The sequence below is a fragment of the Phyllostomus hastatus genome, unplaced genomic scaffold, assembly GCF_019186645.2.
Source record: "Phyllostomus hastatus isolate PE091 unplaced genomic scaffold, TTU_PhHast_1.1 phas_contig_159, whole genome shotgun sequence".
Classification (NCBI taxonomy): domain Eukaryota; kingdom Metazoa; phylum Chordata; class Mammalia; order Chiroptera; family Phyllostomidae; genus Phyllostomus; species Phyllostomus hastatus.
This window is the reverse complement of record NW_025333640.1, coordinates 7,379,075-7,392,522: the sequence shown is the minus strand read 5'-3', so window position 1 is coordinate 7,392,522 and position 13,448 is coordinate 7,379,075. Positions and strand designations below refer to the sequence as shown.

General features: G+C 48.9%; 1 protein-coding gene across 2 annotated transcripts in view; it reads right to left on the bottom strand.

Moving 5' to 3' along the window:
- MSRA (methionine sulfoxide reductase A) overlaps positions 1-13,448 on the bottom strand; it is a 343,248-nt gene that overhangs the window by 73,567 nt on the left and 256,233 nt on the right. The gene's annotated exons all lie outside the window — the stretch shown is intronic.

Sequence of the window (13,448 nt, the reverse complement as noted above, 5' to 3'; positions counted from 1 at the left end):
CTGCCTAGAAAAGGTAACCCAAAGAGGCAGGTGGGGCTCACCAGTGAGACTTTACCATCTGATTTGCCAGGTGCAGGATCAGACCTTGGGGGCAGCGATGCAGTTGGCTGTGGGGTGAGGATACGGGTAGCCTAGAGCTACGAGTCCGGAGCAGCGACTCCAACGCCATTGTTGAATTCAGAGGTGACTCCAACAAGGGGAAAATGATTTAAAAAACAATCAGGTTCAGGTGTGGATTTCAAAATGGAACACTGTCCTCGTTTTGTTTTAGAGTGACAGGGTAATGGTCAAGGTAAATGGAATCTGATAGAAGCTTTTATTCTGACAGCTTAACTGAGGCCCAGGCCCTCTCGCTATGGGGGTGGCTGGGAGCAGAGAGGGTCATTCTCCGAATTTCAAATCCAAATACCACAAAAGGAAAGGAGGAGTTCAAGGTGAAGGAAAAGGCAGCCCACTTTCCTTTACCTGCTCTGCTTTTGTCCTTCACATACTTCACACTTGAGGGAGAAACTAACGACATTGACCTTGGGGCCCCCCTTCCACCCGGTGATGTACACAGCTGTGGCGGGCTGTCCCTGCGGGCCTCTGCCTGCTGCAGCATGCTCTGTTAATGTGGCCCAGCCAGCAGCTGACTGAAAACAGTGGCAGGCAGGCACTAGGCACACGACCCCTGACACTATGGGCCTTTTTTTTCCTCCTCTCCGCCAGCAGCCAATGGGCGGGCTCTCTCCACTAGCTGCCATGGCAACAAGAAGACTGCTCTGCAGTGCCCAGAACAGATGTCACATGAGCAAAGATGAATGTGGTGGGGGTGGGGAGCATGTGGTGGGGGCAGAGGGGGATGAGGGACACATTTGGAGTTAAATGGTCGCACCAGAGGGAGTAAGGCACATTTTGAAGCAAGTGCAAAGCGGTAACATCTATTTTCTTTCTTCTCCCTGTCCTTTAAGTTCTAAACCCACATGCACGCACACACACATGTCCTTTCATTTCGGCTTCTGAGGTGCTGCGGCTCTCTGGCTTTCATGGCAAACATGAAAGCTCTGATTTCTCAAAGCCTTTAATGAACATCTCCTCCGTTGCAGAAAGGCAAGCAGGCACCGAGGAACTGGCTGGATGGCTCTGTTGTGGTGAACGGGAGAAACTTAGAACCACACAGAGCTGAGACAAAATCCATGGGGATTTTAATGGCAAGCGCATGGCCTCTGTGGGCAAACAACAGACCCTGTTTCACTCTTGTTGCCACTAAAATGGAAGGGCTCCTAGTCCCCCTCCTTCTCTTGTAGATCCTCTGATCGTACCACTCCTAAGGCCATTCTGTATAGACTAAACCAGGGCAAGGCTTATAAATCTACCTGCCTGAGCAACAAAGGCTCTTTTGTTGCCTCTAAAATAGATCCTATCCTTGCTGAAATACCGGGTTTAAAATGTTTCTACTGCCTTCCATTTATCTTACACTGAAATTAACAAGCAGAGCCTGTGCACGCAGGCGCGCCCGCTAAACCTATATATTAGTAGGTAAGATAAGAGTGATATTAGCAGCAGGCAGGCACTAGACGCTGCAGGCCTTTTTTCCTCCCTGCTTGCAGCCAATGGGCAGGAACCTAATCCTGTTCCTGTTATCAGACCACATGAATCAGTGAGACGGGAGGAATGATGTTCAGATCCTGTCCTAATCTGACAGATGAAATGCACTAAAATGTGCCAGAGGACGGGAAAATGTTGCTTAGCATTATTTTGCACTTGTCCTTAATTCCCCCGACAAACATTCATGGAGTGCCGGCTTTGTATGGAGTGCCCCACTGACGGAGGCAAAGCAAGAGAAGGTCCCACTTACAGTCAGGAGGGAAGAGAAACATGGGAGCTCTCAAAACAGGCTGGATGAAATGAGCAAGGCCAACTCGACAGGACGACCACGCGGGCCAGGGCGGGCTCTGAGAAGCATCCTGGGCTGTGGGGAGACGAGGGCGCCAATTCTGTGACAGACACTTGATCGCCACACCATTATCGTATAATGCTTACAACGTCCTAAGAAGTAGCCATTATTATCCTATGTAACGAATCAGGGGATCCAGGCTCAGAGGGGTTAAGGTCACGCCATTAGTGAGTAGAGTAGCAGCGTCACTGTTGTCCCAACCCTCCCCACACCTCCACGGGGTTTGCTCCATCAGCCGAGCGGCACGTCGCCACGAAGAATGCAGCTGAGTGTGCCCGCACCACGTCCTGGTCTCCACTTCAGCAACAACATCTATGAAATCGTGAGCTCCGAACACAGCCTGCATAGTTCCTAACACATGTTGAGACAAACACATAACTATTTAAGTTTAAAAGGGTCACCTGGATAGACCCCGAAGTCACTTTGTGTGCCACATGGGTGTGTACGTCACACTTTGGGAGCCCCTGCATTTGGCCACGCTGGCCTTGAAAGATAAGTGGGAGCATGGCCCTCAGAGAATGAGAATTCACTCAAATGTCACTCCAGCTCAGTCCGGGTTATTCTGTGCATATGCCCCCATAAAATGAAAATCTCTCCTAGGTATACTCACAAGAATGCTTTCTTCTATCATTATTCTGACCAGTAAGTGGAATCCTAAGGTGCCTGCAAGGCACACAGATGAAAAGCAGTGGACCTGAATAGAAGGCTGAAGGCCAGCAATGTCCTTGTCAGCATTGCTCCTGGAAGCTGCCCCTGCCGGGCAGACTCCACCCTGGATGCAGTTCTGTGCCACTGCAGCAACAGGCTACCACCACCAGAGGGCAGTGGCACAAACCAGATTTTCCATTTGGACCCAAATGTGGATGCAGTTTAATAATATGTAAAGCCTATTATTACAAGCTTTTCCTCTCCCCACTCCCTATTAATGAACAAATGCCCAGGGGTAATGCAGATATTTCTAAATACAGTGCAAGAAAGGGCAATCTGTACTCATACGCAGAGAGTCTAACACACAGTAATGAGTGGGAATGAAAATAATCACCTAGATGCACCTAAACCATTAAGGCTAAAGATTTAGCCGCCTGTATGGCTGCGTACACAGAAACAGAGACACCTGACTCCAGAAATGGACATTTCTAAAACATTTCTTTCACGAGTTCTTATTTTGAGTTCACAATGATGCCTGTAATGATAACCACAAAGCTACAAAAGGGGTGCTAGGGGAATTGCCCCTTTATTGCTGGGCATACAAAGGGGGATTTCTCTTTTTGACTAAGGTAAGTGAATGAATTACTCAGGGCCTTTCCATGGGCATTTAAAAATCATAAGTCCATGCTTTAAACAACAGCACAAATAAAAAAAAAACTAAAAAGAACTGGCTAATCCCCCAGCCACAAAATATCAACTGACATTTACCCATGACTACTCAGGGTCCTACTATGCAAATAAGTGACTTTCGGTGCTGGTGAAAGCAGAGTCTTCTGGCGCTCCTACTGGTTTTACCACCACAGCAGAGAGTACAGCAGACTGCAAGGGGGTACCTCTGGTAGGCAACCTACCCATTTACCTGTGAACAAAGGCATGGAAATAACCCTGCTATTTTCTCAATTCGTGACAGAAAGGAAGACTCTCTGGTCCCGTATTTTCACAATGGTTTGAAATCTAAGGGCCTCAGGAAAGCAGGATGCAGGCAGCCTCGTCTGCAGAGTCACCCCATGAAGTGCTGCTCTTCGTAAAAATTGCTTGACAGATTACTAGGTACCCTCACACAGCGTGTGAGAAAAGCATATGAAATTCAGACTCAAATAACCCGGTTCTCTAAATGTCCTATATGGGTCATCTTGGGAAAGTGAATGAAACCCTCGGAGCTCCGGCTCCTCCTCGGGCAGGAGGACAGATCATGAGCTACCTCCCCATGTGCGGGTGAGGGCCACTCATGGCGCATGGGACAAAGCACTGAAAAATGCTGAGCTTTATTTTAAAACGTTTCACTTTTATTTCCCCCATTTCATAGATGGAGCTAGAGCTTTAAAGACCTGTCCAAGGTCATGGTCAGTAAAGGCGGAGCAGGACCCCAGCCAGGGGTCCTCATCCAAGGCCGTGGTTCTTTCTACCCCTCCACGGTGTCTTGGTCAGCTTGAGCTGCCCCAACAAAGTACCCCAGGCCGGGTGGCTTGAAACAAAAGGCATTCATTTGTCACAGTTTGGGAGGCTGGGAAGTCCCAGATAAAGGTGCCAGCAGGGTAGGTTTCACTGTCAGCACCATTTTGACTTAGAGATGGCCGCCATCTCACGGTGTGCTCTCCTGACCCCTTCTTTGTGTGCACACAGGGAGAGAAAGCCCTCCGGTGCTTCCCCTCCTGCCGGCACCAACCCCGTCATGGGGCTCCACCCTCAGGGTCTTATCTAACCCTAATTACCTCTCAAAGGCCCCATCTCCAAATGCCATCACACTGCGGGTTAGGGCTTCAACGTGAGCATTTGGGGAGGCACAACAGAAATATTCAGTCCATACAAAGGGTAACAGTGGCCTTTCGTATCCGGTTACATCATTCCAGTTCAGGCCAACACATATTTGCTGACAGTCTGAGAGGTGCGAGCACAGTACCAGGCCTCAGGGAGACAGGATGAGTAAAAGAGCTCACGGAGGGCCAGGGGCGCTCCCGGGAAGTGGTCTGCAGGGAGCAGCACTGTGACATGTGGACGTCTGTGGCTGTGTGCAGCGCGGTTTGTCAGGGCCAACTTCACAAGATCTTCTGCAGATAGGTGTGCCTGAAAAGGCTGCAGTGCAAACCTGGCAACTAATCAGGATGTAATATTTGACAAGATAATTAATGCCGTGGTTTACTGAGGAAGGTGGGGGAAGGTAGGGAAGAAGGGCCATTTTCAAATTTTCAGCCTGTAGATGTTTACAAGAAGACACAAAGGATCCGTACCTCTTGGTAAGAAATGATCAAGTCCGGTTATATTATGATGATTATGGCATAACTGGATATTTACTAAGTATATTTAATTTTTCTTAATTGAGTTGCCAAAATTAAAACTACTTTCTGTATTGGAAAACTGAAGGGGCAAGTGGCTCAGCTTCAGTTACTGTACGAGTATATTGGGTGACTTCTCCATGGTAGCAGTATGCATGTGTACTCTAGTATTTGTATATATTTGTATGTATATTGAGTCCATAATAAGTGGTATATTTCATATATATATATAATCTCATTTAATTCTTATAACAAACCTGTGAGGAAATTTTGTTATCCACACCTGGAAAATTTTAAAATGAAGACCAGAAAAGTCAGGGATTCACGAATAATGACTGGATACGAGAATATTCTTGCCAGCCATTCAAGCATTATTTTGATTACTTACACACAAACACATAATTTCTCACCCCAACTTCTCCCAAGTCTAGCTCTTAGGATTTTCTCTCTTGTTATATTTGGCACGCTACTTCACCTTGGTAAGGAGTATGGGGGTGAGGCTGGGCCTTTTTTGAGGGCAGAGATGTTTGCAAGGGGATTAGCTTATGTGAATTCCCACTTCCCTTCAAAATTAGACACGGACCCCGGGAGAGACCAGACTTGGTTCCGTCCTCTCTGGAAGCCAGGTGAGCGCCCGCCTAGTGAGCATATGGCCAATGTCTCCTAAGCAGCCCGAGAGAGAAGAGCCCCAGTTTCGGTCCCCATGTGAGGCAGTGACACGGGACAGTGGCATGCTGGAAACCAGGCCTGGGGACTGCAGCAGACTGGAGAATGGTGACCCCCGGTGCCCATGTCCTAGCCCCTGGGACATGTGAGTCTCGCTTTATGTGGGAAAGGCTTGGCGGATACAATTAAACGAAAGGCATGAGATGGGGAGATTATCTTGGATTATTGGGTGGGCCCTCAGTGACGTCATGTGTCCTTATAAGACAGAGGCACAGGGAGACTGGACACAGAAGAGGAGGAGGCCACGTGACCCCAGAGGCAGAGACTGGGGTGATGAGGCCATGAGCTGAGCAATGTCGGCAGCCGCTCGAAGCTGGGAGGGGCAACGGAGGGATTCTCCCGCAGAGCCCCCGGAGGGAGCACAGCCAGCTGAAGCCTTCGACTCCTTCCAGCCCAGGGAAATGAACAGTCAGAGAATGAATTTCTGTTGCTTTAAGCCACCAGGCTTTTGGCAGTTTGTCACAGGAGCCATAGGTAACCACCGTAGGGGTGAACAGAGATTTGGTGAATTAGAGAAAGGAAGATGGTTTCATACACCAACCACTGACTTCATCTCACCCAACAGTGTTTTATGGTTGTGATGTTTAGCAACTTCTTGCACCAAGAGAGACGGCAAGAAAGGCTTTGCGGATGGAATGCCACGGTCGATGCAGATGATGGTTCCTGCAGGTCTAGAAAGCAGGCTGAACAAAGCAGCCGTTCCTTGCACCGCTGAATTTGGGCTCTTGGTGGCAGCGGTGAGTCCACACAGGAGTCGACTTCGGAATACAAAGAACGACAGAACCACTCTTTGTGACGGCTGTGCAGCTGTAACATTTTCCGTGAGTGACTGTAGTTCTCGCCCTGCGTTCCCAGATCTCTTCAGCTTCAACAGCTCTGAGACCTGAACAAGAACTGTACGCCGTGGTAATTCAGCACTCTGGCTAGCAGTTACACATGTCTTATGGGAAGACAGCAAAATGATCGTGTGGAACCTTGTAGGTGAAGGAGTTTGGGCTTTACTCTAAATGTCACGGGGAAGCCACAGGTGCGTCGACACAGAAGGAAATGACCGGAGTTAGACTCAGGAGGAGGCTCTGACTGCTCTGCATGGGTAGGTGGTGCGTAGGGAGGTCAGCAGTTCAGTGGCCCAGGAATTAGGAGATGGACACGGAAATGAAAGAGAAGGCACCCTGGAGGTACATTCAGAGGCAGAATCTGGGGTAATCTGATTACTTGGGGTGAGGAGTGAGGAAAAGGTGCGTCCGGGATGACTCCTAGGAGCCTTGCGTAAGCAAGTTAAAGATGATGGTGGGGATGGTGGGAAGAGCTGAGGGGCCCGTTTCAGGGAGTGTGGGGGTGGTAACAAAGCCTCCAGTTTAGGGAATATTATGTTAACAAGCAGAAATAACAACTAAGCAGTGGATTATGGGGATCTGGAAGCCAGAGGCCAGTTCTAGCCATAAATTCTGAGCATCATTGACATAGAGATGACATTTAAACTGTGCTAGGAAAAAAAGGAGCGAAAACTTGGTAGCACTGGTAGGTAGGTTATTTGAAAATGAAAGCTGTTTCTCTCTCTCTCTCTCTCCCTCCCCCGCCCCACACAATACACACGCAGAAGCCAAATATAATAACTTGTCAGGGCTTCACTGGAGAGCTTGGGGAGTCGCTATTTGGCTGCAATCTGAGTGCTTTGGGAAGAAAATTAAATAATCAAAGCTGAACAAAATTATAAAATACATTTGAAATTTAGGGAAGACAATTAAATAATCAAAGCTGAAGCAATTCTGAAAATTCTTGATGTAATCCAATCATCGCCTACTGCTTCTACCTTTCACTTTGGGTTCCCTCCTTTAAAATGACACTACACAGAGAGTACAGACGGCAGGGTGCGAGACAGGTGGACTTGAAGGTAAACCGTGGTGCACACTTAAAGATGACCGCTCTGTTGAAGATATGGGTGGAGGAGTGGATGGATGGGTGGCTAGGCAGATAGATGGCTACATGTACACACAGGCTGAGGGACTGAGAGAAACGGACTTTTAAATAACTTTACATCTGGCACATAGTGGGTTGCTGAACATTCCCCCGAGGTCTACCCAGAGCGGAGGCTGCGCTGGCCAATCCCGAAGCTTCGAGGAGTCGGGGAGGGGGGCGGGGGCGGGCCGTGCGGCCAAGAGAGCGATCCGTACGCTGACTACCTCTCTATCCAATGTCAAGAAACAGAAGGTATCGGTGACCAAAATATCTAATTCCTAAATGAGAAGGAGTCACATTTTCAGGATGGAAGAATCACACGGGAACACCTCCGGCCCCGCCGAAGGCCACGATTTCGTGGCGAATATTGGAAAACGCTGGCTGTGACGGGTTCACTTGGGAGGTAAACTATCTGCACTCGATAATCTGAAAACAATTAATAATATATCAGATTATCTCCTCCAATTAACAGCATCAGCATATAATTACACCATGAAACTCTGACAAAAACCTACAAAAACGCAGTCATGAAAAGATCACGAAGTCTTGGTGCAAAGGCGAGAACACCCCCGCGTCCGTGCGGCGGAGTCTTCAGCTCCTCCCAGGCGTGAAGCGGGGGTCAGACGCCGGAGGCAGCACCCGGCGCTCGCAAGGCCAGGGATCTCGTGGGAAGCTTTCCTTTCGCTCGGACCCCCTTCTGAGGACGCCCCGGGGTTCCAGTCGGAGCGGAAACGAGCAGACCCTCCGGCCGTTCCCCCTTTCCCGGGGCTGCCGGTGAGCCTGGCACCTGCAGCACCTGCAGCCCAGCCAGCTTCGCACAGAACCACAGTCAGGACGGAAAACCACTCTGGCTCCGCAGCAGTACCGCGCATCCAGTTAGCCCGACAGCCGGTCCCTGTGATGAAATCAGCCAGTTTGATGTGCAAATGGCTGCTCTGTGGTGAGCAGTACCGTGGCTCCGAACTTCGCGTATGAAGAAGTTGCTGAAGAAGCTGGTTCCTGGGAGGTCACTGGGGGGGCAGACTAGTGACGACTGTTAAATTAGGAACCTAAGTCCATGTTACAGTTAGGACATGGGGGTCCCCCCAGGGCTCGAATAAGATGAATTCCCAGAAGGCAGTGACAGGGCCAGAAATGCCAGCTCTTGGAGGGAAAGCAGTTCGCAGACATGAAAACGCATGGAAGGAGTGACCTGCAGCACCCCCTGCGCTTAGAAACAAATCGAAATGTTATGTTGATGAGGAGATGACAGAGTCCTACGCCCTGATCTAGTATGGTTACGAAATGACTCTTCCTCCTGAAGACCTCTGCGGTTTTAGGAGTTGGTTCAAGGTTACACGAGGCAGAAAACGCAAGAAAGCCGGGCGCCCCTTCCGAGTCCTCGTACCCTCCCCTGCCCCAGGAAGGCAGTGGGCGCCATCTGAGACGCCATCAGCAGAAGCCACATGACTTTTCAAGGTGAATGTAGAATCACAGACCAGCTTCTTTATGGTGTGAAAGCTAATAATATCGTCTCTCGTAGGCACTGCAAATTATTGATTTCTTTTTTTGGTGTATATAGTATTAATTATATCAATTGAATGGACAGTTAGAAATCTATACAAGTTTCAAAACTAGAAACAGATACATGAATAAACACAATTTTACATAAAGAGAGATACATAAATACCTCAATCTAAACATATCCATTTTATCTATGTATCTATAGAGGCAAATATAGTCAGAGATATGTAAATGACTTCATTTATATAAAGGGTTTTAAACAGTAATTAGCATGTAGTAAGAACTCAATTGGTACTGTTGATGCTATTCTATTATTATCATCATCATTATTAGTTACATATATCCTATATATAATTATATTATATAAAGTACATATATAACTGTATATTATGTAACTGTATATAATTGTAGCAGGATTCCTGCTGACAATGAAACTTGTGTTTCTCTTTCTCCTCTCTAACAGAGGCGCCAGAAAGTCACTGGACCGTGGTAAAGCGTCCCTGAGGCACCGTGGTGGGCTGCATGGCCTGGACTGTGCCTTTCAGGCCCCAGCTGAGACCCCCTTGGCCTCACCTTCCTCTTCCCCCACCCCCGCTGCAGCGCCCAGTTCTGCAGGGACTCTGATCAGCTTTATGAAGCCATAACCCTAGGCACCTCATCTCACACACATGCCACGTGCCTCTGGCCTCCTGCTCCCTGCCCCAGGGACACAGGATCCTGAACCCGCACACGAGCAACCCGGAAGTGCAGCATGAAACCCACGGCAGACGGCACCCAACGGACACATGCTTCCCGTCTCCCCCAGAGTGACTGACTGGTCATTTCATCGGGACCAAACAACCCGTCACCAATAGCCGCAGCAGGGGCCACCTTGAATTGGCTCCCCCTGCTTCTTTTCCATCCCTCCCCTCTGCTCCTGCGCGTGGCAGCACACGCCCCAGTGAGTCTTCACAGTCCGGCATTGGTCCTGGGCTCTGTTCTGCACGGCAGCCAGACTAAGAGGAAAACGACAGTGGCCGCCCACCTGTCAGCACACCGTGAGCCCCCTGCTCCCGGGGGTGGCGACACAGGTAGTCACTTTGTTCTTTTCTTCCAGAAAAGAAAAGTGATTTAATCCCTCGTGGTGTATTGAATAGATGTGAAAGGGGGACCATAATTCCTGGTACTCAGGGGGGGCCAGAGGACGAGTCCTGAGCCAGGGCTTCTGGGTGGGGGCTCTTGGGCAATGGCTGTGTCAGGACCAAAAAGCACTTTCTGCACTTGACTGAGGTCAGCCAGGGATCCCTAGGGCTACGGCTCTCAGTACTCGGCTCTTCCCCGGGGTGCCTCACCCCTGTGCTGTGCACCTCCAGAAAGGAGAAGGAGAGCATGGTTCCCATGTAGCAGCTCTGCTGGCCACGAGGACCTGGGCTCTACAGCAGCCCCACGTCCTGGCAACAAGCCGGCACGAGAGTAAGAGGCCTGCAGTCGAGGGTCCCGGCCAGGGAGCCAGACTGATGTGCCCCCTGCCTTCAGTGCCCTCCGAGGCCAGTTTTACTGATGTGACAAAGTAAAAGGGATGGGACAGGATTTGTTCCCTGAGTCGGTGAGAAAGCAGTTGTATGTGATTATGTCCATTAACAGCGATGAATATCCAGATGATGGGGACACAGGTGACCCTGATGTTTATGCAAACAAGACCCCACTTTCAAAAACCAAGCAAAAAATGTACATGTGAATGAATGTTTGTATTTAAGGCCTGTATGCTTTTGCATAGAACACCCAAAAAGCATTTGGTTAGAACAACTGTCTAGAATAGAAGATGATAAGATTAACATTCAGCAAATAGACAAAAGTAACAGAGAAATTATTAAAACAGTTGACTAATATTCACCACCTAAACTTTATTTCATTTGTGCGCCAGTTGTCTAAAGCCAATGTGGGTTCCACTCAAAGCCAAGGGCAAGAAACTGCCCCGGGGCAGAACTCGGAGTAAGAGGAGTATGACAGCCCTCACCTTCACGGGAAGGCGCTGACCTTTCGAATGTAAAATTCTAATTGTGAAACCCAATATGCCACCTCCTTTGGAGATATTCTGGGGGAAAATTAATATCCGTCCAGAGTATCTTACTGTTACTATATTATGGGACTGTGAATCATTACAGCAATCCATTTATACGTGGCATGAATCATAGGTAACTTTAAGTATTAACTACTACAGACTGCCTTTGTAACTGCATATTGTGAGATTAAACTGGGCAGCACCATTTTTAAGCTCTGGCTGGGGGCTGTCTCCCTGCTGCGCCCAGACCAGCGTCCTGCCTGACACAGGCATTTCCCCACCCGGCACTCGAATGCTGGTGTTATTCCGGCCCAGGCCTTCTCCGCCCATCTCCTACACTCTTCCTGAGTGATTCTACCAGCAACGTGGGCTCCACTTACCAAGTGTAAATAAACTCCTAACAATAACGAGGGCTGCCATTTGCTGAGCACTCACTATGTGCCAGGCCCTGCACTTCCCACGCGCTAGCCCAGTTAACGGTCACAGCCACGCTCCCTGTGAGGCAAGGCAGCCCACGTTTCCTCCGAGCAACCACGGGGATGCCCGCATCAGGGGCAGCTCAACCTCCAATCTCCGAACTTTCCTTCCCTTCCCCAGGCACCTGCCTCTGCTCCTCCACACCATCACTCAAAGTGCCACTGTCCAGACACATGTCAGTCACTCTGGACTCCTCCCTCCTGCGCGTCCTCTGCTTCCAATCAGCTCCGAGTTCCAGGAGCTGCACTTCCTGACAACCCCTCATCCCAGTCGGACTTTGACCAACCTGGATGAAGCTCCCTTGTTTCTGGCTTGGAGTCTTAGAACAGCCACCCAATTTCTCTCTCTGTGTCGTCTTGTTTTTCTAATTCCAGCAACTCTACTGACTTAACCTTATGACGCCAGGCATCTGAAATGTGGGGATCATAGTGAGGTCTCTCGTCCTTATAGGTCTGCTTGAGTAGATGAGTAGATAAGATGACCCTGGCTTCTCAGTGTTAGGCCCCTGATAAAAAGTTACTCGGCTGACATGCAAACTAAGATGATGTGACGCCAGAGGCTCCATGCTTAGCTGTCACCATGTAAGCCCACCTTTTTCAGACAAGTCATGATGAAAAGGAACATGAGAAAGAATAATTTATAATTAAAAGTGTTTTAGGATAGAAATATAAATATACTCAAATTACTCCTAAACTTAGCTTAAAACAATAAACGTTTATTATCTTGTGGTTTCTATAGTACGGCTTAGGCAGGTACCTCTGGCTTGAGGTCTTCCCTGAGGTTGCAGCCCAACCGTCAGCTGGGGCTGCGATCTCATCTGAAGGGCTGACCGAGGCGGAGGGGCTCCCAGACTTGCCAAGTGGTTCTTGGAGGCCTCTGCTCTGCCACGTGAGCCTTTACACAGGGCTGCCTGGTGGCAGGGCTGCTGGCTTGCCCCTCGGCAAGTGATGCAAGAGACAGTGAGGGAGAAAGGGACCCCCAGATGGAAGTCACAATCTTTAGTCAACTCATCTCAGAGGAACATCCCATCCCTTCTGTCATTCAGTAGAAGAGAGTTATTAAATCCAGCCCATACGCAAGGAGAAGGGATTGCACGTGGCCAGAGACCACTGAGGGCCATCCTAGCGGCTGCCTACGGTTATCACCAGGTAGACAACGCAGCTCTGTGAGGTGGGGTGGACGTGCTGAGGACGAAGGGGGGCCCCGGCAGCATCTCCTTAGCCCTCTCTGCTTTCGGAGTCACGCTGACCACAAGTGGCTTGGCCTCCTAACTTTTCATCAGTAGATGCACTCTCGTCACTGCCTCTGTCCCACTGTCACCTCTGCCACCGTGGGGGATAGGTGGAGAACCCACACATTCTTGGGAATTGCTGCACAGACTAGTTACATAATTGTAAAACAGAGCAGCATTACAGTAGCTACTGGCTCCGTTGCTAAATGTGAATCCAAATCAGGGGGGTGAGGGGCTGGGAGAAAAAAGTGAACGGACTGAGAAGTACAAATTGGTAGTTACTCCTTCAGTGGAAGAGTCACAGAGATGTAAATTACAGCACAGGGAATATAGTCAGTAATATTGTAACAACCATGTCTGGGGCCAGGCGAGTGCTGGAAATATCGAACGGACCACTCTGTGAAGGGCATGATTGTCTAACTACTATGCTGTACATCTGAGGCTAATACAGAATAATACTGAATGTAAACTGTAATTTAAAAAATTTAAAAATGTAATTTAATTTAAAAATAAAGTGGATATAACTATTAAAAAGAAAATGGAACAATAATTCAAATTTAAGCATTATCATGAAGTTCTAAAAATTAAAGCAAC